The sequence below is a fragment of the Tenrec ecaudatus genome, chromosome 7 (genome assembly GCF_050624435.1).
Source record: "Tenrec ecaudatus isolate mTenEca1 chromosome 7, mTenEca1.hap1, whole genome shotgun sequence".
Classification (NCBI taxonomy): domain Eukaryota; kingdom Metazoa; phylum Chordata; class Mammalia; order Afrosoricida; family Tenrecidae; genus Tenrec; species Tenrec ecaudatus.
This window is the reverse complement of record NC_134536.1, coordinates 8,314,910-8,324,469: the sequence shown is the minus strand read 5'-3', so window position 1 is coordinate 8,324,469 and position 9,560 is coordinate 8,314,910.

The following is a 9,560-nucleotide window of genomic DNA, read 5'->3' as shown; positions in this document are numbered from 1 at the left end:
ATGCCTTCCTGGCTTAGAGGTCAGGGAGCAAGGAGATTAGCCAGTTTAGATCAGGTGCTTTTAATGCAGAGACATTGGGCTTTCTGTTTTCCATGCTGAAGTCAACTGATTTCGCCAATGTCATCTCCTACAATTTTTATGCTTGCTTTTCCCAACTTCACTGATTTCACCTTCCCTCTGTCTCAGAGCAGTCCAAGGGGTTTAATAAGTTTAGTTTTCTAACTAAAAGGTTAGTGGTTTGAGTCCCCCCCGCCCCCCCCCATAGAAACCTTGGAAGAAATCCCTGCTGGTCTACCTCCCAAATATCACCATCGAAAACCCTACGGAGCATAGCTTGACTCTGACATGCCTGAGCCAGAGTTCACTTACTTAATTTTCAGTTTCTACTTTCCCTCTTCCTTATGGTTACAGCAAAGAATATGGAAGTACCATGGACTATCAGAACAACAACGGAATCTGTCTTGGAAGAAAAACAGCCAGAGTGCTCCTTAGAAGGAGCACCTTTAGAAGCATTCTCCATGGCATCAAATGCATGTGACAGTTGAACACTGAGTAAGGAAGGCCGAAGAAGAATCAATGGATTTGAAGTATGGTGCTTAAGAAGAGTACTAAAATGCCATGGATTGCTAAACAGACAAACTAAGTTGTGTTGGAAGAAGGAAGGTCAGGGAGCTCCTTAGAAGCAAGGATGGCAGGATTTCGTCTTATATATTTTGGGCAAACTGTGAGGAAGGGCTAGACCCTGGAGAAGGACAATATCCATGGTCAAGTAGAGGGCCAGTGAAAAAGAAGAAGACCCTCAACTAGATGGATTGACACAGTGGTCGCATCAATGAACTCAAACTTGGAAGCAAGTGAGGATGGCACAAGATGAGTTTCGTTCTGTTGAAGTTTGGGCCTCTATGAGTTAGAACTGACTCGACATCCCCTAACAACAATATCCCTTCCTGCTGTAGAGTTTGAGGCAGACGTCCACATCCTGCCTATTGGCTGTCTGGGGGAAATCAACACTTGCCTTTTAATAAGGAGCCTATTAGAGGTATCAGATACGATGAGCCTGTGTCTTGTAGGTTCTGTAATATGTATGTGTGTATCAATCAACAAATCTCTGTGTTAAATAAATATATGTTGCTAAAGTGCTGTTTTCAGTATCTGACAATGCTTCATAAGATTTTCAGTGACTAATTCCTTAGAAATGGGTGGCCTGTCCCTTCTTCATAGTCTGTTCTTAGTCTAGCAGCTTGGCTGAAAGCTGTTTACTCTGGGTGACCCTGCTGGTATGTGAAATACCAGTGACCTTCTGGTGGGTCTAATCCTACCAGAGCCTTCAAGTATCAGAGCAACACACAAGCCGCCACAGCACAACAAACTAACAGACAAGTTTGTACTTGGGAGAAGTACAAACAAATCCATCTTAAAAGAGGTACCACCAGAATGCTCCTTAGAGACAAAGATGGCAAGGATTTTTTTCTCATGTACTTTGGACTTTATGTTAGACAGGGTTGACTAGAGAAACAAATTCAAGGACACTCATAGATGTGTAAGAGAGAACTTTATATCAAGAGGTAATTGTATATCAAGCAAACATCCCAGCCCAGTCCAGATCAAGACCCTAAGTCCATAAGTCCAATTCTTTCCAGAAATCCCACTTCAGACTCACAAAGTCACATGGAATGATGCAGGAAGATTGCTCGTCAGTGGGTACAAAGTCTTGTGGATCCAATGGCAGTGGATGCATCTCCAGGGCTTGCGCTGGACTCCATGTGCCATCAACAGGAAGGTGAAGACAGAGAGAGAGAGAGAGAGAGAGAGAGAGAGAGAGAGAGAGAGAGAGAGAGAGAGAGAGAGAGAGAGAGACCTCACCTCCAAAGAGCCATTTATCTCAGTGGCACCACCAAATGAAGTCATCAAGCTGCAACCTGACTGACAGGCTAAACTCCACCCATGTCTTCTTATGGGTGCCATGTTGGCACAAAAGCCTAACTATCACAGACATGTTATCAGAAGAGACCAAAAACTCAAAATGCAAACTCATTGCCATCAAGTCAATTTTAACTCATATCAACCCTAAAGGACAGGGTGAAACTGACCTGGTTTCTTATGGGAGTAGAAAGCCTCCTCTTTCTCCCAGAGAATGGCTGGTGACTTCAAACTGGTCACCTTGAGATTAGCGGCCCAATGTGTAAGCATTATGCCACCAGGGGCCCCAGTCCCTGGAAAGGAACATTATGCTTGGTCAAGTAGAGGGTAGCAAAAAGAGGAAGGCCGTTCATAAGATGGAGGGACACAGTGGCTGCAACAATGGGCTCCGGCATGAGGGCAGCTGGGAGACTGGTGTGGGGCCCGACAGTGTTTCGTTCTGTTGCACGTAAGGTCAGTATGAGTAGGAACCAACTCAATGGCAACTAACAACAAACAACAGCACAGGCTCACATGTATGTTCAACATATAAGGGGACTAGGTAAAATATTTTAGTCTTTTTAGTGGTAGTAAGATAAAATAGTCATCAGTAAACAATTGTGTTGTTTTTTGTTTGTTTTCCAAAAAACACATGAACATTTCCAGGAAGAAAAATAATGTTTAAAAACTGATTGTGAGATGCCGGACAGTGAAACAAATGACAAAATAATAATAATTTATGAATTGTGAAGGGTTCATGAGAGAGGGGGGAATGGGGATGGAGGGGGAAAATGAGGAGCCGATATTAAGGACTCAAGTGGAAGGCAAATGTTTTGAGAATGATTATGGTAACAAATGTACATTTGTGCTTGACACAAGGGATGGATGTATGAATTGTGATAAGAATTGTACGAGCCCCCAATAAAATGATTTTTTAAACTGATTGTGGTAGCAATTGTACAATTCTGCTTGACATGATTGAATGATGGAATGATATGATATATGATTTAGCTCCCAATTAATAATAAATTATTTTTGGTTTTTTGCTTGTTTTCATTTTTTTAAAGATCATGTTATTGAGGGCTCTTACATCTCTTGTAACAATCCATACATGAGTTGTATCAAGCATATTTGTACATATGTTGCCATCATTATTTCCTAAACATTTATATTCTATTTGAGCCCTTGGTAGTCCCTTCCACCCTCTTAACCCCTTGATAAATTATAAATTATTATTTTCCTATCTTTTTTTTTTATTTTAACAATTTATTGGGGCTCATACAATTCTTTTCACAGTTCATATATATACATACATCAATTGTATAAAGCACATCTGTACAGTCTTTGCCCTAATCATTTTTTTCTCTTTTCTTCTTTTACATTTTATTAGGGACTCATACAACTCTTACCACAATCCATACATATACATACATCAATTGTATAAAGCACATCCATACATTCCCTGCCCCAATCATTCTCAAGGCATTTGCTCTCCACTTAAGCCCCTTGCATCAGGTCCTCTTTTTTTTCCCCTCCTCCCTCCCCATTCGCCTCTCCCTCATATGCCCTTGGTAATTTATACATCGTTGTTTTGTCATATCTTGCCCTATCCGGAGTCTCCCTTCCCCCCTTCTCTGCTGTCCCTCTCCCAGGGAAGAGGTCACATGTGGATCCTTGTAATCAGTTCCCCCTTTCCAACCCACTCACCCTCCACTCTCCCAGCATCGTCCCTCACACCCTTGGTCCTGAAGGTATCATCCACCCTGGATTCCCTGTACCTCCAACCCTCATATGCACCAGTGTACAGCCTCTGTCCTATCCAGCCCTGCAAGGTAGAATTCCGATCATGGTAGTTGGGGGGAGGAAGCATCCAGGATCCGGGGGAAAGCTGTGTTCTTCATCGGTACTACCTCACACCCTAATTAACCCATCTCCTCTCCTAAACCCCTCTATGAGGGGATCTCCATTGGTCGACACTTGGGCCTTGGGTCTCCACTCTGCACTTCCCCCTTCATTTAATATGATATATATATACATATATACATACATATATACATATACACATATATATACATACATACACACACTTATATCTTTTTTTTTTTTGCATGATGCCTTATACCTGGTCCCTTGGGCACCTCGTGATCGCACTGGCCGGTGTGCTTCTTCCATGTGGGCTTATTTGCTTCTGAGCTAGATGGCCGCTTGTTCACCTTCAAGCCTTTAAGACCCCAGACACTATCTCTTTTGATAGCCGGGCACCATCAGCTTTCTTCACCACATTTGCTTATGCACCCATTTGTCTTCAGCGATCCTATCATGGAGGTGTGCAGTCAATGATATGATTTTTTGTTCCTATCTTACATTAACCGCTGTCTGCCTTCCCCCTCGGTTTCTTCCCCCCTCCTCTCAGCAGCTTCCCCCTACGCTCCTGGTATCACTACCCCCATTTCTGTTGCTGAGAGGTCTGTCTCTCTGACCTGGATCCCGTATGCCTGAGCTCTCTGTACCTGTGCACATGCTCCAGCCTATCCAAAGTGAAAGGCAGGATTGGGAACATGATAGTAGGGGTTGAGGAAGCCTCAAGGAACCAGAGTAATATTGTGTGTTTCATCATTGCTATAGCTCACCCTCGTTGGCCCATCCCTTCCTTGCAACCTTTCTGTGAGGGGATGTCTACAGATGGGCTTGGGGTCTCTGTTCTGACCCTCTTTGTTATCAATAATTTGTTTGTTTCTTTGCTGTCTTCTGATGCCTATTACCTAAGCCCATTGATACCTCATGATTTCACAGGTTGATGTGTTTCTCCATGTGGGCTTATTGTTTCCCTATCAGATGGCCGCTTGTTTAACTTCAAGCCTTTAAGGTCCCAGATGCTATATCTTTTGATAGCCAGGCACCATCAGCTTTCTTCACCACATTTGCTTGTGCACGCATTTTGTCTTCAGCGATCATGTAGAAAGAGTGAGCATCACAGAATGCCAGGTTGTTAGAACAAAGTGTTCTTGTGTTGAGGAAGGGCTTGAGCAGAGGCCCAAAGTCTATCCACTTCCTCAATGTATTGCCATATAAATATATGTACCCATCCCATGCCAATACCTCTATTTTTGTGAATTAATATATTTACATAAGGGCACACCTATGTTTATACCTCTATCAATACCTTTGCTTCCTAGATCTTTCCTATTTCCTTTTACCTTCCTCCTTTCCCACCATCATACTCACCCTTCTTCTGCCTCTTAGTAATTCCTCTCAGCCAGATGGCTGCTACTCCAACAGTCCCAGGATCTCTGTCCTCCTTGTTGTTGATTTTAATTCCCTAGTTGTTCCCTGGTCTATGGCTTGTTTGCTCACCACTCCCTTCCCCCGCCTCCTCCTCCCCCTAAGTCCCTCCAAGACAATGGGTTCCATTGCTTTCTCCTCAAGTTTGTTCCCTGTGTCTATCATATATAGGTAGACAAACCAACAATTACGTAGACAATAAAAAAAGAAAACAAAAAACTGAATAAAAAGAGGGGAGAAAGGAAATATATATGTAAAGAAAAATAATAATAACTATCAAAAATAAATGAAAAAGCATAGATAATTCCAGGTCTGTCCACTGACCTTTATAACTATCTCCCGACCTATTTTAGGGGAGGTGGGGTTCTAAGAACTGTCCCTCCTAGTCTGAAGTCTATTTCGGGGCTCCTCATGGACTTTGCTCACATTGCTGAGCTGTTATATTCCTTTCTTGGTTCACCCTGCTGTGGGGGGTTCAGACTGGACTCACTCCCTGCTATGTGTCCCCTGTACTGTCCTCTGTCCCAGTATGCTCTAAAGATGGGTCATCATGTCTTGAGCTCTTGTCGGCCCTACAGTCCTCTCTGTGCCTTAGCAGCTCCATGTAGGGCCATCGTCCTTAGGGCTTGGTGTGCTGATATGGGGTCTAGAACCTCACTCTCTCTTTTTCTGTCTTGGTGTAGTAGGCCAGCCCCTCTCCTCAACCTGTAGGGTTAGGGTTGTCCTCTGTAGCACATACTTCTAGGGAGGGGTCAGTTTGGCTCTGATTGGGGCTGACCCTGTAGCTCCATGTAATTACTTTGCCCTCAAGGTTGGTGCATTGTGGTGGGGGTTGCATGCACACCCTGATTCTGTGGAGATATAACCAATATTCTTCCTCTGGGTGGGTTAGTGCCCTGCTCCCCCAGTGCCAATGTCTCCCTCTCTTTTTTCCCCATTATCTCCCTTCCATTTCCCCTTTTTTATGTTGGAATGACATGTACATCCTTGGGTTTAGCCTGTCCCCGACCTGAGTGCCTGCACCTCAACCCATATAGTGAGAGATATGTGGCTTTTCTTCTATACCTGCTGTGCTGAGTATACTTACCTCGGTGGACTCATGTTGTACTTGTCCTTTTGTGATTGGCTAACTTCCCTTAGCACAGTTTTCTCCAACTCTTCCATGAGGTGATGTGCTTCATGTGCTCATCAGTGCTTTTTAGTGACGCGTAGTACTCTATTGTGTGTATGTGTCAGAGTTTACTAATCCATCAGTCTATCAATGGAAATTTAGCTGTTTCTAATTCTTTGTGATTGTAAATTTCACCACAATAAACATTGGGGCTCAGATAAATGATGGTGGTCTATTTCTTACCTCTTCAGGTCTATGCCCAGTAGAGGGATAGCTGGGTCATAAGGTAACTCAATTTCCATTTGTTTTAAATATCACCAGAGTGCTTTCCACAGAGGCTACATGTATCTACACGACCACCAGCAGTGGAGGAGAGTGCCTCCCTTGCCACATTCCCTTCCATATTTGTTGCTCTCTGATTTTCTGATTTGGGCTATCCTCAAGGGTGTTAGGTGATATCTCATGGTTGCTTTAATTTCCATTTCTCTGAAGGCTGCTGGTCGGGAGCGTTTTCTCCTCTGTTTAGTGGCCGCTCAGGTCTCCTCCCAAGTGAGACTTCTGTGCAGGCCTTTTGCTCATTTCCTCGGGGGTTGGCTGTTTTCTTCTTTTTACAGGCTAGGAGGGTGTGACAATAAACTCTTTTCTTTAATTGAGTGGTGCATAAAGGAGATAAAATTATATTGAATTAATGCAAACCCAATTATCTAGACTACAGCCTGGAACCTGTTATATGGCACAATACAGTTATCCTGGTCTTCTATATCATAATCTATCATAAGAGTTATTTAATACGCTAAAGAAAGAGCTCGGGGCTGTTTGCTTTAGCCAATTTTACAGTAACTGAATCATCAACCACACTACTTATGTCTCTAGTTTCAGGATCATTTAAAATATGGTCAGAACCATTCATGTGTTCGTTCACCAAGTAGTTTTAGATCCATCATGCACATCAGCTAGCACAGTGTGTGGGCCTTTTTCTCACTGGACCACTCTGCAGAGGTCAGAGTGCAGGTAGTAAAAGGAGCTGTAACCTGAAGAATAATAGTGAATGCCAAATAAATAACAAAATCTCCTGGTTTACACACACACACACACACACACAAAGGAGTAGGAGAGTCAACACAGCTCAGAGCAGGCTGACCAAAAATAGGCTGGGGAAGAGGCAAAGGGCCAGAAGGTAGCAGTAGAGAGTAATCAGGGGTAATGGTACCCACCTACTCATCAGACAGTGGCATGAGATGCAACGACAGAAGCTATGAAGATGGGACTGATAAATCATTTTGATATGATGAATTCAGCCAAGTCTCGGGAGAGCCAAAACTCAAAGCATCTGCTATGATTTTAAATGTATCCCTGCCTTATAAACATCAGATGAACCCCATTATCCCTAGAAGAAATGGTCCAGCCTCTGTGTGTACTTGCATGGGAAAAGACCCATCAAACTCATTGGAAATACCTCCTGCTTGGACTTGCAAGCTTGAACGCAAGCAATGGATGAACAACTCAATCCAGACCTCTTCAGCACACAAGAGTACTCATTGGATTCAAAGCCTGCACCCAATCAAGTGATCTTCTTAAGCAATGTGCAATAATTGCCAACATATCTGCATGAGACACTCATTAAAGCCCTTTGCTGGGGACCATCAACTCCAGTCTTATCAAAGCTTTCAATGGTTGTTGTTATGACAACAGTCCAAAAACTCAATTGGAAATTTAAGTTCCCCAACTAATATGTCTAAATGAACAGAACATGCCTTTAAAAAAAACCAGAACTTCCTATTATTCATGAAACTACTTTCATGTTTTAAATGGGTCCACATTGCTTGGAAAACACTGTGAAATTTGTGTTCCTCTAAAATTAGAACTTTCCATGGCACATCCCAAGGGGAAAATTTGGCAGAAAACTTGGCAGTGTAGAAGAATGGACATTCAGGAAAGCCAGGAGTGTGAACCTGATGAGCAAAAAGCCCCATTCCCCTGATGGACAGGATAAGGTTGTTATCTCATTGCTGCGTTTATTTCTCTTCGGGCAAAGAAAGAAAGACAGGCTCATGTTGCCTGGGAGGAAGTAAAGTGCATTTAAAACCTCAGAAATGAGTACAAGTAAAAGAAGAACACACCCTGGCATACATAGCCAGAGCCAACTCGCCTTCGTGTCAGACCCATGGGCGCCTGCAATGAAATGGCAGTGTATGGTCCCAACCAAAAATGCCCTTGGACTCACCTTTAGGATTTGTAAAGGGGCTCAAGCTTACAACTGCCAACCACCAATGTTACAGACACCCCGAGTGGGATGCAGTTGTCAGCTGCTGTCAAGTCAGCTCCAACTCATAGCAGCCTTAGGCATAACAAAACAAAGCATTGCCAGTCTTGTGCCATCTTCATGACCACTGACAAGTCTGGGTCCAGCTGACAGCATTCTGTTGTGTCCCACAAAGTCTTCATTGACTCATTATCCGAAGCAGATATCCAGACCTTGTTTCATAGTCTTTCTTCGTCTGGAGGCTCCGATGAAACCTGTTCACCCCACATAACCCTGCTGGTATTGTAAATACCAGTGGTATATCTTCCAGAGTCATGAAATGACCGAGACTGGCCAGCTTTAATATGATCTGTGTGTTAGGCCAGGTTGACTAGGGAAACAATTCCAGAGACACTCATATGCATGTGGGAGAGAGCTTTGTATCAAAGAGTAGTAATATATCAGGAAAACAGCCCAGTCTAGATCGAGTCCATAAGTCCAATACTAGTCCATAAGTCTGATACTAGTCCATAAATTCCTCTTTGGATTCACACAGCTAAACGCAATGATTATGTAACCATCACAATCTGGTATAAGAGCTATGGCATCTCACTCATCAACTAAAATTGTGCTGAGGATAATTCAAATTGAGAAATAGCATCACATTGATCGGGAACTGCTAGAAATTGAAGCCAGATTCAGAAAAGGATGTGAAGTGAGGGATATCAATTCTGATGTCAGATGGACTTTCGTGGAAAACAGAGAATACTAAAAAGATGTTTATCTGCCTTTTGTTGACTATGCAAAGACATTAGCCATATGCCGCATAAGTAACCATGGATAACATTGCAAATAATGGGAATTTCAGAATACACATGCATAACCTGTACCAGGAAGCAGTCATTAAAACAGAACAAGGGGATGTTGAGTCTATTGTTAGAATTCAGATAAGGTGTATATCAAGGTTATATTTTTCACCACACTTATTCAGTCTGTATGCTTAACAAATAATCTGAGAAGGTGAAC